This window comes from Lepisosteus platostomus, chromosome 4 (assembly GCF_059453375.1).
Source record: "Lepisosteus platostomus isolate fLepPlt1 chromosome 4, fLepPlt1.hap1, whole genome shotgun sequence".
In the NCBI taxonomy this organism is placed as follows: Eukaryota; Metazoa; Chordata; class Actinopteri; order Semionotiformes; family Lepisosteidae; genus Lepisosteus; species Lepisosteus platostomus.
The window spans coordinates 8464813-8478103 of NC_142614.1; the positions used below are offsets into that span (position 1 = coordinate 8464813).

Genomic DNA, 13291 nt, shown 5'->3' on the forward strand with positions numbered 1-13291 from the left:
GATAACCCAGGTTCTGGTTCTGGACAGCCCCGGTCCAGCATGTCGTGTGGGTCACCTTTAAAGAAATTAAACACTTGGGGTTCTGCGACCGATCATGTGGGGCCTTCTCTTTGGCGCTGACACAAAGGGGAGCTTGGGTTTAACTTTCCCATGGGACTTTGCTTCTCTGTCTTTTGGCTTGGAATCACATACAGTATCTCCTCTTTTCAGTTTAATATAAGATAAGATCACTTTATTGGCCATATACAGTTTCTTGCCTTAGGAATTTGTCTTTTCGCATACCCCAGCTTGCTCTCCATGAGACACACAGACAGGGAGAGAAGCTTGGGGTTAGAGAACACGCTCAGCCATTTATACGGCGCCCCTGGAGCAGCTGGGGTTAAGGGCCTTGCTCAGGGGCCCAATGGAGTAGGATTCCTCTGCCGGCTGCGGGATACGAACCAGCAACCTTCCAGCCACAGAGCCAATATCTGATACGTCCCATCCAAAGGGGGTGGGGAGATGGGAGATATCTGGCATGAAGAGATCTTTAGATCAATTATCTACTAAAATCAAATGACGTTGGGCTTCATTGGCAACCTTTTTAATGTTCTTATGATATGGAAGAGTTTAAGATAGCTGTGTGATGTGCTCTTCCACACACCGGAGCTATATAGACACAGTGGCTGTAATGAACCATAGTGGCGCCCCCTGGTGGTATCCGCTGTCGTTGTCCACGGGAAGGTGTTCCCCACGGTTCCTTGTGTGTATGGGAAATAAGTGTAATTGCTCCACTGTGTGCAGTGTTCACAATGCAGCTGTTTAAAAGATCAGCTAACTTTGAATGCATGATGTATCAGTGAGTAATGTGTGAGGTGGCAGGGAGTGATTTTTGGTGAGGGGGCGATGCATCAGTGCACTCAAGAACTCTGGGCGTCTCTGAGGTGGAATTGCTAAGTATATTTCTGTTGATCAAAGCTTCAAAGCAACAAGATTGTTTTCTTTGTATCGTGAGAAAACAAGCAATTGGAATGAACTTTTTAACTTCAGCTCCAGGAACTGTAATGTGGGGTGTGATATCTTATTGCAAAGCTAGACATTTGGGGTGAATTTCGAAGTGGGCTCCATTCAAAGTTTCAAAAAAGAGATTATTATTTTCAGAGATCAGATGTCAACAGTCCATGTGTTTATTGTTTTTGTCAGAATCAAAGAAACATCTTTTTTCAGTCACCCTGGAACTAAAATTGTCTGGCTTTCCTGTTTGACAAAAAAGTCGAAATCTTGAAAATGTCTATATTTTAACCCTGTGTCCCTGAAGAATTTAAAGTTTTGGGACATGGGCTTGTGTGTGTGGGCTAGCAATTGAAAATCTGGGTGTGGGGGGGGGGGGGTTAGGGAGATTTTCGGGAACAAAAAGTCATGTCTCTTAGCAACAGGCAGTCAGGCCTGGGCAGCGAAGTTGGGCCTGTGGGGTTTCCATGGTGACAGAGAGAAGGGGTAAACAGGGCCTAGGCCCGGGAGCGTGACTTGGCGATGGAGAAGAGTGGGCCGCGTTCCCTTTGCTCCTGACTGCTGCTTGAGAAAATGCCCACAGGAAGGCAAACAGAGCTGGGAGGACAGGCCAGGGCTCGCCCCTCACCTGCCTCTGCTGTCGTCCGGGCTGCCATGTTTGTTCAGCCCTTTATGTCAAAGCAAAGTGACCGCACTGATGTTTATCAAGGGAGTCCTCCTCACTCACTGCTCCCTCCCCCCCTAAAAAAAAACAACACGTAGCAGGAAACCATACAACTTGCTTCCCCTCCCCTGGCCAGCACCACATCGCAAGCCTCAGGCCAGAGTCAAAAACGCTTCACACAGTCTCTGTAACCAGCTGCCATGGAGCCACGGAGGACTAAAGCAGTACTCTTACTGTATGCAGAGGTGTCTGAGCACATTTGTGTGTTATGCCTGCCCAACTTTATTGCACGCCATGTGATTTGAATCTAGAAATGGTGAGACTGCAGACTAAACCCTCCCACATGCAATGCCAGTGGTCTGAAGCTGCTATGAATATGACCAGGACAGAGCTCCTCTACAAAATTAACAGCAGAGGCCTGAAACCAGGCCAGATTGCTTTCTGAGGTAGGACTGTGGTGGGAAACAAGCTAAAATTGGAGTAAAGTCATATTTGTAGCGCTCTCGGGTTCACGTGGCCTTGCCACTGTCACCTCAAGTTGGCCCCCCACCACTGGGGACTCGAACCCGGGCCTCCGGCGTCACTCGACAGGGACCCAGCCAGTTGAGCTAAAGGGAAATCTCCTTTCGGCCCGGCAGCTGCAGTTCCTGCTCTTCACAGGGAAGGGCGGTGACATCACCGCGCTGCTAAGCCGACTCACACAACCTGTAATGTCAGCCATATGCATTACACTCTCCCCTGCTTAATTCACCATCCTCAGTGAAGGGCTATCCCATCCCACTCTGACACCAATGTAGCGCTCTCAGATTCAGGTGGGTATGCACCCTCACCACTGTTTCTTCAGGTCAGTCCCCCACCGCTGGGGACTCAAACCTGGGCCTCTGGCATCACTTGACAGGGGCCCAGCCAGTTGAGCTGATGGGAGATCTCCCTTCAGCCTGGCGACTGCGGTCCCTGCTTTTCACAGGGAAGGGCTGTGATGTCGCCGCGCTGGTAAGCCGGCTCTCACAACCTCTTATGTCGGCCGTATGCGTTACAATATTAAAGTGTAGTCAGGAACAGTGAAAACACAGTAAAGAGTACTGCTCTTCTTGTACCATGCTTTCTATGTGATGTGCTATGTTTCACAACAAACGTGTCTCACTGCAGTTTCACCACAGGAAGTGAAATATGGGGGCAATGGTGTTGACTTGTGCTCTCTCTGTTAATTTGACGTTAAAATCCCGTTTCGCACGTCTGGTGAGCTGTATTCCTCTTGGACTTGGTCCTTTCTCACACTTGGAGTCTTTCTGAACTTGTGCAATTAAAAATGAAAAAAACAAACCCTCTGAAGTAGGCCAACGCGCGTTGCTATGGAGACCTGGTGTGTTTGCCTGCGCGAGGCTCGGGAGGCACTCCTTACCTGCACGAAGGTAAACAGTGCCAGGAGTGCCCCGCACGTTCCCACAGCTGTACACACCCAACCGCCCCAGCCAGGGGCAGGGAGGGGGGTCACGGTTATAGGTATAGATAGATAATTGGTCTTTTGATATCCTGCTGATATACACAGTGTTTTTTCCTCCTCAAACGAGTATCAGTACAGCGCCACTGGTATACGCACCCGTCGGAGAGAGCTGGCCACAGTAAGTCTTAGCCCGGAGCCCACGCGTGACGTCTCCTTCGAAAACAGATCACGCCGACGCAATTGCGCAACAAGAAAGGTCGTGGGTTTGCTGTCTTGTGACGACACAGCGATTGCCTATTTTTTCCCTGTGGAAGACATTCCCACCTGACGCGTGATAGACGTGGATCACACGTTTAGCTCTCGCACCAATACATTTTGGGGAAAAAACGAAGTAGTTTTATAACAAGTCACGCGCGGCTTATACTGACGAAACCCAAACCGCCACAGAAACGGCTTGCTAGATGGGAAACATCGTCACAATCGCTGAATTAATTGGCGTCCAGTTATTTAATTAACCGAAACAGAAGTGCAACGTATCTATCCTCTACAAAAACAGTCAAGACGGGTCTCAGTGATTGCAGGGTCCGGCTGTGACCAGGGCAGCGTCCACGCCTCACTGTCCGAACCTGCACTTTACCGAGCAACGGAGACTTATGACTTTCTCTGCTCCCCAAGGGCGGGCCTTTGATTTGAAAAAAAAAAAAATCTATAGATTTTAAAACTGCCTTAAAAATCTAGCGAAACAGCTGAAAAATCAGTGCGAATTTATCGATATACAATCAAATTTTAAAAATCTAAGCCTTCATTTTTATAAAAGGCTATCATACGAACAGCGGTTTCGTATGACAGAACGCGAAATGATTTGTCGATGACAATAACATAAATTGATATTTTTTGTTCTAGATTAACTTCCAGTGTCTCTATTGAATTGGCACCGCGAACCAGAATTGCTTAGAAATAGTATTTTGTTTTAGGGTAATACCGTTATAATTCATTCAATTGCGATTAAATTCTTATTCTTGAACAGAAAAAAAAACGTTCAAGCTAATTTTACTTTTCCTATTATAATACGACACTGAAGCCATTTAAAATAACAGTTTTTAGAAAACCCAGAAAAAGAACCTAAATATATTGTATTCTCTGGGGGATATAAGAAAGGCATGTGAAAATAAAACGCTAGAGTCAAAACAAACTTTGAGGCGACCGATATCGCACAATGTCTCGGTATTTCAAAACTGTTGCCCAAGGTTTGCGTATTGTTGTGCGCAGATTTCTTCTAAAATACAACGGTTTTTAGTTTTCTCACTTCCACACATGAACCAGTTAAGAAAAAAAACAACTCGGTGTCAAATGTTTGATGGTACTGCAGGTTTTCATACTTCGTTTCTACACCATAAAACATCATTTGTTGGAATAACATTCGGCACTTGTTGGGAAACCCGGGGTACAGATTTACAAGAAATCTCAATAATAACTTTTAGTCATTGTGTTAAAACAATCTCATAATATATATAAAAAAGTACATCTGAGGTAGGTCAAATGTTAGTGACAAAGTTGTCAGCGGACCGGTTTTAGGACATTCGATCTATGAATGTGAACCAACAAGCACTGTTGACGTATCGCAGACAGAAGACTCAGTATGTTTTCATTTTCAGTCGTTATTTTAAACTTTTTATTGGTCTTTTTACATATTAAATGATGTTTTAATTCGATGTCTAACTGACGCGCCGTTGTCACAGCTTTCCGCTTTCCTGCTGGCGGCTGGGCTTGTCTGACTTCGGGCCGGCGCCAGACACAACTTGTTCCTTTCTTGCAAAAAGCCGGGGACCCCCTACATCGGAGGAAGGACCGGTCCGTCCAGTCTCCCCGTTACCCGGGACAACCGGCTGGGGTTGGGCCGCCCGGAACTGACACAGTGCAAGCGAAGCGGAACCCACGCGTCACGCGAGGTTGGTCTACCACGCAGCCAAAACCCACTTTCGCTCGAGGAGGGGGAGGGTGGGGGTGCTGTGCTGGCCGAGTTCCACATTTCTGACAGCAAAAGCGTAACCAGGTATGCGGCTGAGTGGTGACGTCTGTCCAGCGAGGTGAAGCTCACAAGCCGAGGAATTTCAGCAGCTCAAGAAGAATGAAAAATAAACCTCGCAGATATCGGAGTTGGAAGTGGAACACTGTGAAACCGTGGCCTTAACACACACTGCCACGTTTTCAAAGAGCCTTCATCACAATGGCAGTCTTGCTGGCTCGGTGTTGCTACTTTTTTAAACAATATTTGTAGGCAATAAGGTGGTAGGGGTTTGTAAAAAAAGAATTTATCCAGAACGATATCTCTGTTTCATGATCTCAAACAGGGCTCTCCAGTCCTGCTCCTGTGTCTGGAGGATGTCTTTTCACACAGTCATGAGGCTCTGAACTAATATACGTCACTGAGCCCTTTATTGAACTTAGAATCGGACCGATCAGAACTGTCAGTAACCTAGCCTGAAATCTCCAGGTGCCGAAGACGAGACGAGAGCAGCCGTCTTCCTCAGCTCTAGAGATTCTGGGCTGAGTATGAAACTTCGCAGGTGAGTCCCAGCCTTGAGCCTTCAGTCACCCTGACGTCACGGCAGAGGTCCGATTACACAAATCCCTTTGCTCAACGAATGTTTCAACAAAGGGATGAAGTCACCGGGAGTTCAGTGGTAATGGAAACAAACACTGGGGTCGTCAGGAGCAGAGCCCGAGAAGCCCTGAGCGGAGGAGCTCCCGCACACTGACACAGAGGCGCACTCAGGGAAAAAGAAAGCCCCACGAAAGCAGTTTCCTGTAGCTGCTGGTGTATTAGCCCCCGGGAAGATGCAGAGACCTCCTCTTGGGCTGGGGATGGCAGGCAGAAATCCGAAGCGATGGCCAGGGCACTGTGCCTTCGATTGGCACCGTCGGTAACGCCTCGTCAATATCCCCAGTCCTTCTCGCCAGTTCAAAGCCACACTGGAGCTCCGGACTCCCAGTGAACGTTTCACAGGCGACCAGGGGTCCGCCAGCGCCCAGCAAGGCTACAAGCTAGGAGCAGGATCAGATCAGCCCCAAGACGGGTGCGATGCAGGACAAAGCTCTGACCTGGCGCACTCTTAGTCCGGTGGGGGGATCCAAAGGCCGAAAGCTCACTGCCCCTGGAAAGCCCGAAGTCCAGCAGCACCTCTGTTCCCCGTAAAAACAGAGTTGGTGTTAATCCAACGCCCGCTCGCACTCTTTGCCATACAACTGTGCCTCGCGCAGCCATGCCAGCTCGTGACGGCGAGGCCTTGAGGAAGCAGGTCTTAAGGAACCCCAGCACTGTGGCAGGAGCATGAGGTGCTGGAGAGTGTGCACCTGTGGCTGTGTGCTGGCCGCTCCTGAGGCCGGGAGCAACGCTCTGGCTGTTGAGTCCGCGTGCGTCTTTCTATGTGTGAAGCCGCCAGGAGGGTGGGTGGGCCGTCGCCGCCTTGAGCAGGCATGTCCACAAGGTGGCGCCACTGGCCTCCTCCCCAGCTCCCCTCTGCTGGGTGGTATGCCGCGTTAAACCAGCTGCAAACTCGTCATTTGCCCGTCTGCTAGAAAGAAACCTCTGCAGGATATTCTCAACGTTTTTAACTCGCGGGGCTGGGGGCCGGATTGGATTGGAGATGGAGGCTAAGGTTAAGGGATGTCAGGAGCGCGCTCAGGGGTGTGGCCAGCCGAGAAGTGCATGCATCTGTCATTCCGAAAGTGCGTGTGGGAGGTGTGTGCGTGCGCGTGTGCGCGCTCGCTGTGTGTGTCCTGTGTAACACGATCCCACGTTGCCGACAGGTGAGGAAGATTAGACACAAGCGTTGCAGCTAATTGTCCAGCTGCCTGCTGAGCAAGTGATTGAGTGGCAGGCGACACTAATGGGGCGGACACGCCCTCCACAGGACCTGTCCTGCAGGGACAGAGAGGCACAGAGGCAGCACAACACCAGGAAAGAGCAAGAAAAAAAGAGAAAGGTAGAGAGGAGGCTGGGGGGAGGGAGATGGGGAGCTATTGGACGGAACATTTTTTTTACTTATCCATTTTCCAGCCACTTCAGCCAATACAGGGGGGTAGGGAAGTCAGAGCCTATCCCGGCAAGCAACGGGCTAAAGGCAGGATACATCCCAGACAGGATACAGGGCCAACTTTCCCAGAAGGGAATTAACCTACCAGCATGTCTGTGGACTATGGGAGGAAACTGGAGCCCCCAGGGGAAGAACAAATCTGAACATGGGGAGAACATACAAACTCCACACAGATGGTACCCCAACTCCAGCATTGAACCCAGGGCCCTAGCACGGTGAGAAAGCAATGATCACCACTGTGCCACCCCGCAACACAGTGTTTTTGTCCTTTGCTGTCTGAATGGTCAAAGCTTTGAGAGCACTGCTCAGGCCTGCCCTTAAAGTCAATTTTGCATCTGAAGATGAAGAGGGGAAAGGGAGAGAGAGAAAGGCACACACACACACACACACACAGAGAAACAGGAGCGAAGGGCGAGAGAGGCAGAGAGGTGCTGAAATGTTTCAGACGCAGATGCAGGCAGAGACCAGACAAGGAGGGGTTAAATTCCAACTGGTCTCAGTTCTCCTGATATGGAATGTGTGTGCGTGTGTGGAGTACTGACACGCACCGGTGAGGCTGTGTTTAGTCTTTCCTGGACCCACCGCTGTGCAGAAACACACACAGTGCGGCTGTGCACACATCCCAGGTAGACAAACACACAAATACGCACAAGACACGGGCAGCACCTGCAGAGCACACCAGGACCCCGACACACACTCCGCTAGAGGCAAGGGGTACACTGGCTTTCATGCTTGCCAGTCAACCCACCTTTGAACTGGGGCTTCAGTCCTTGGGAGAAAATGTGTCATAACATCCGAACAGTGGAGTAAAGCAGAGACTAATGACCTTTTACCAGCTCATGGTCAAGTTGAGGAAAATCAAAGGTGAAATCTGCTTCCAACCTTTGACACCAGTCATTACCAGTAAAGGGGAAAATATGAGCACTGGGGAAGTGCAGAATGCTACCCCCCCACAGTCAAGCACACACATGCACAGGAATTATTGCCTGTATTGCACTCCAGACACAGTACTGACGCAGAATGCAGTCAGTAAAGCCAAAAACGTTGAAAGATTTTAATTTTCTGCCACGGTTTTCTTTTTGAAAATCTTTTTTTTTTCTGTACATGCACACTCAGTTTGGATTAGTCCATTCCAAAATCAATCCAGTTTACCACTGGAGCCACAGGACTGGGAATGGGAAGATCACAGAGACAAATATTTCCTCCTCCATCATGTGTACTTGTCAGAGTTCAGCCTCTTTTTACTCTGTGAGCCTCAGTGATATCGACTGGTGGGATGGTGCAGCACTGAGACCACAGCAGAGTGAGCACTGACTGGAGGCGAGACGCAGCTCTCACTGACAGCACTGAGAGATCACAGCAGAGTGAGCACTGACTGGAGGAGACACAGCTCTCACTGACAGCACTGAGAGATCACAGCAGAGTGAGCACTGACTGGAGGAGACACAGCTCTCACTGACAGCACTGAGAGACCACAGCAGAGTGAGCACTGACTGGAGGAGAGACGCAGCTCTCACTGACAGCACTGAGAGATCACAGCAGACTGAGCACTGACTGGAGGAGAGACGCAGCTCTCACTGACGGCACTGCAGACACACAGAATGATCCGCATCAATTAGAGCCGTGACCAGTTGCAGTCAGGTAATAACGAAGGTCGGGCTCGAACTGCTTAAATTACACAGCTGATCCAACTCCTTCGTACAACTCTGGTCTTCTAGTCTAAACGTCTTTAAATATCTCAAGGTATCATGAAGTGGTGACTACTAACCAAGGCAACTAAAGAGTTTCAGAGTTTAAATGTCTAATATTATTATCTTTATTAATATTAACTCTCCATGTTTGAGGACTGTGTTCCTGCTGTGACCGTAGAAAAACCAGGACAAAGCTGAAAAAACAAAAGCCCAAATCATGCTGGATGTCAGGCATTCAATGATGTTGGCAAACAAAATGCCTGGAGGGACATTTCCCCTCATTTGTCTCCTGATTTTAAGCGTGATCCATAGAGCAGCTGAGCAATCGGGTGTTAAAACCCTAGTTCAAGTAGAAGGATCCATTTTCAATACGGAAATCAACACCTTAGTTAACGGGTCCCATTTAAATTTATTGTATTTAAGATGCGTATTAAATGAAGGTGCTTCATGGAAAGTCCATGAAAAGGAGGTCAGGAGGTCACCTCCCCAGGGACCGATTGCAACTGATGCGACATGGGATGCCAGAAAAGAACAATACTGAAGCAATCCCTGATTTGAAGGACGGCCGTGTCTTTGACACACAACATACACTAAAACTCTGCAAAAGAAAGTGAATGAACAAATACATCCAAAAACGTACTGTACACATCACACAATAACCCTGGGCTTTTCTCGAAAAGAGTAGGGGTGTAACCCCAGCGTCCTGGCCAAATTTCCCATTGGCCCTTACCAATCATGGCCTCCTAATAATCCCCCTCTATGAATTGGCTACATTACTCTGCTCTCCTCCCCACTGATAGCTGATGTGTGGTGAGCGTTCTGGCGCACTATGGCTGCCGTCGCATCATCCAGGTGGGGCTGCACATTGGTGGTGGTGGAGGGGAGTCCCCATTACCTGTAAAGCGCTTTGAGTGGAGTGTCCAGAAAAGCACTATATAAGTGTAAGCAATTATTATTATTATAATAACGACAGAATAAACCAGAACAGCTAAGGTCTACACTGAGATAAAGGCAGAAATAACAAAAGTATGGGAAATAGAAAAAAGAGGATGAAGGGAGCCAAGCTATTCAGGATTGGAAAAAGAATACATAGAATAAAACACATAATAATAATAAATGATCAGGCAGGATCAAAGGTTTCTCTGCCTTTTGGCAAAGATCAAGCGCTGGAAGACTGTGTTTTTGTTTTAAAAATCAAACCATCTTATGAGGACGACCAAGCCCCGGCCAAACAGCTGCATGAATATTTCAAGCCCACAGATGCACAGTGGTGAGTCTCTGTTCTGCAGAGAAGCGTTAAAACCCAGACACCGACGAGCCCCAACTTCCTGACGAAAGATCACCTGGGGTGACTGGGGATCCTGATGCCTGAGCCGCAGGGATGTGCAAACCCCAAACCAACGTTCAGGCCTGGTAAGAGAAACAGCCGGGGCGCAGAGGAACGGGTCAGGACCGCCACGAGCTGACATGTCCTGCGGGGCACTCTGGCCTGCCCCGGGGAAGGTACAGCAGCAGCAGCTGGGTACCGGATTGAACCACCATCAGCCCAGATCAGGGGGCCTCATTGCCTGCCGGCTGTGAACTCCGCGCACCCCCGCAGTCGGGCTGGGCCGTGGCGCGTTCCGCCACAGATTTCAGATGGCAGAACTGAGGAAATGCGGGCCGCTGATAAGGAGGGATGACAGCACAACAGTACTACAAAACATATACCTGTCAATGAAAAAAGAATGTCTTTGAACATCGCAGCCAAATCTCAAAACAGCGGAACGGTGAAAACACCGGGGTGGACCGCCCAAGGAGTGTTTCATGCTCAAGGGCGGCAGGGGGGAGCACTGAGTGGGAGTGGGGCGGTGTCGTCGTACCAGCCTGGCCACCAACTGTGGACCAGGTCCCCACGCAGCTGTGACGTCAGGCCAGAAGTTCTGTCGGTCTCGAAAGGACAACCCTCCAGCAATACCTCAGAAGATAAGGAAGCCTGCGAAGGTGAGGAAGATCCCGACCTGCTGTTTCTTGCCAGGATCAAGGGGGGGGGGATGTTGTGCTGTCTAGCTGGCGGGTACAGCAGTCTGACTATACTTGTCTCCAAAGGACGTGCTGCCTGCCCCATGGAGTTGCTGCCTGCCCCACGGACTTGCTGCCTGCCCACAGACTTGCTGCATGCCTGCAGTGCCATGAGCCAGAGACACTTTGCTCCTCTATTCAGCGCTAACTGTCCTGTCGTGCAGCACAGCAGAAGATGACCAGCTCTGATGGGTTTGTTGGAGGAGAATATCTGCTGTTCGTATGAATCAACATATCTGTAGATAGTTTGTAGTAGATACTGTGGGTTAGTATAGGGGTTCCCAATCCTGGTCCTGAGGACGGACATGGCTCTGATTTTTTGTTCCACCCGAGTGCCCAATTAATACATGGAACCCTCAATAGGTTTAGTTTGGACCCTTTAAGCGTTTTCAGTTCTTAAGCATGTAAAAGTTGCCTGTGCATTTCTTAAGTAACTTAGAATCTCCTACCCTGAAACTCGTAAACGTTCCAGCCCAGTGCCTTGTGGGTTCACTGAAGGACTGGTGTAAGCTCAGCCGCACTGAAAACCAACAGGTGCCAGAGTTATTCTGGACCAGAGTAAGGGAACCCCCTCGTTAGAGTTAGAGCTGAGGGACCTGCAGAGGATTTTTGCAAGGTAGGGCTTATGGGCCGATAGTTGGCATGGAGGCAGGGCGATTGAGGGAGGGCCGGCCTGTTTTTCTGAAAATTTTCCGGTTCTGAGAAGGGCCGAGTTCGGCACTGCCGTTGCCAGGGCGACGGGCGCGCTGAAAGGAAGGGGGCGGTGCTCACATGTCAGGCAAAGAAAAGAGAGCGGGACAGGCTTTATCCCGCAGAGAAAGGGCCGAATCTGAAAAGGGGAGAGGGAGAGGGAATAACTGAAAGCGTAAAGGAAGGGTGGAAACGACGGGGGCGAGCATGTGAAAGAGAGACGTAGAAAGCAGGGCCGAACGAAAAGAGGCGGGGGGGCTGGCGAGAGAAACGGGGAGAAAGTATGTGAAACTGCCTCCCACCCTCCCAAGACTTAATCGAACTGCTCGACCAAACTGCAGAACGATTTCAAAAATTCAAACCATCCCGAACCCCATGCCCGCCTTCCGCCGAACCCGCCCCTCAACCTCTCCGGGCCCCCAAGCGAAGAGTCAGCAGGCCCACTCCGTTCGCACCGCCGGTGTCCAGGGCGCCGGCCGAGGTGACGTGCGCATCCAAAGTTGTGACCGCGCACGGGAGCGAAGGCCGTCGCACAGGCCCGCCGCCCTGCTGGTAACGGAGCGCCCAGTGTGCCCAGCAGACGCTCACAATGAGCTGCTCTGCGCCGCCCGTCCCTGCCGTGCAGTGAGCTGGAGAAGCGGGGAACGTCTAGCCTCATCTGCGCGGCCGGGCCAGTGACTGAAGTTCCCGAGCAGACGGACCTCCACGTTCTCCCTCCCCGCGTTTTCATTCAGAGCTTCTAAAGGCACACTCCCATAGCGAAGGCGGCTTAGGAGTCAGAGAACAGAGAAAGGGCTTCGACGGGCGCCTCCCGTTAGGCGCGACGTTTTTTTAAGTCGTAAGAGAAGCACTTCAGCCTGCACACCTGCCATTTGTTGTGCGCGCACACACCCTCCCCCCCAGAAAAGTCCCTGACAACGTTTGCTGGTAGTCTTAACTCGAATTAGGAGTTTTCTGGCTGGTTTGTGCGCCTATCCTAAAAAGCAAGGCTTTAACCTGCGTAAATCACAAACCTTCGGGGTAAAAATGCTTTTAACAAACGAACACCGTCCTCCGCTAATCCAGTAGCAATGAGGAGGACGCATACCAGAGCCTCTGGCACCTGTAATTACTCCTCTCGGATTTTATCTGAGTGACTCCTACTCCTCTTGCGTTTGCGTCATAAATTGTTTTGTTTATTTACTTTTCGCTCTGGTTTCATAGGCTTAAAAACGAAGGAAGTTTTCAAGTTCTTCTACGGGCTCCGGCTCCGCCTTGTGGCCACCGTATGAACTACAGGTGGCGGAAAGGCCGCTCAGTCCTTAACAACCGGGTGGTCAGTTTTACTGGTTATTCCCCAGTTTCAGGTCCAGGGGGGCCAGTGTGTCTCTAGGACGTTTGCAGTCCGACTGGATTCTTAACGACCTCAACCAGCACAATACTGGTTTATTTAATCCAGTTTAACATCTTCTCCCGTGCCGAGACCTGTTCGTGGGCAGTGGGTCAAAAGGGGAGAAGGGGCACTTTTCGGGGCAGGATTTGTTACATGTGTCTCCTGGACACAAGTCAGTGCCCGCTTGTATTGCTGTGATTTTTAATTCTACAGGAAGTGTGGATGTGGCTTCAGGGGCATTATAATATTCACAACCTCTTTCAGTCTTAAGAGCAAGATTTC

General features: G+C 50.0%; 1 protein-coding gene across 1 annotated transcript in view; it reads left to right on the forward strand.

Moving 5' to 3' along the window:
- The window catches only part of LOC148672420 (zona pellucida sperm-binding protein 3-like), a 29757-nt gene that overhangs the window by 874 nt on the left and 15592 nt on the right, over positions 1-13291 (forward strand). The gene's annotated exons all lie outside the window — the stretch shown is intronic.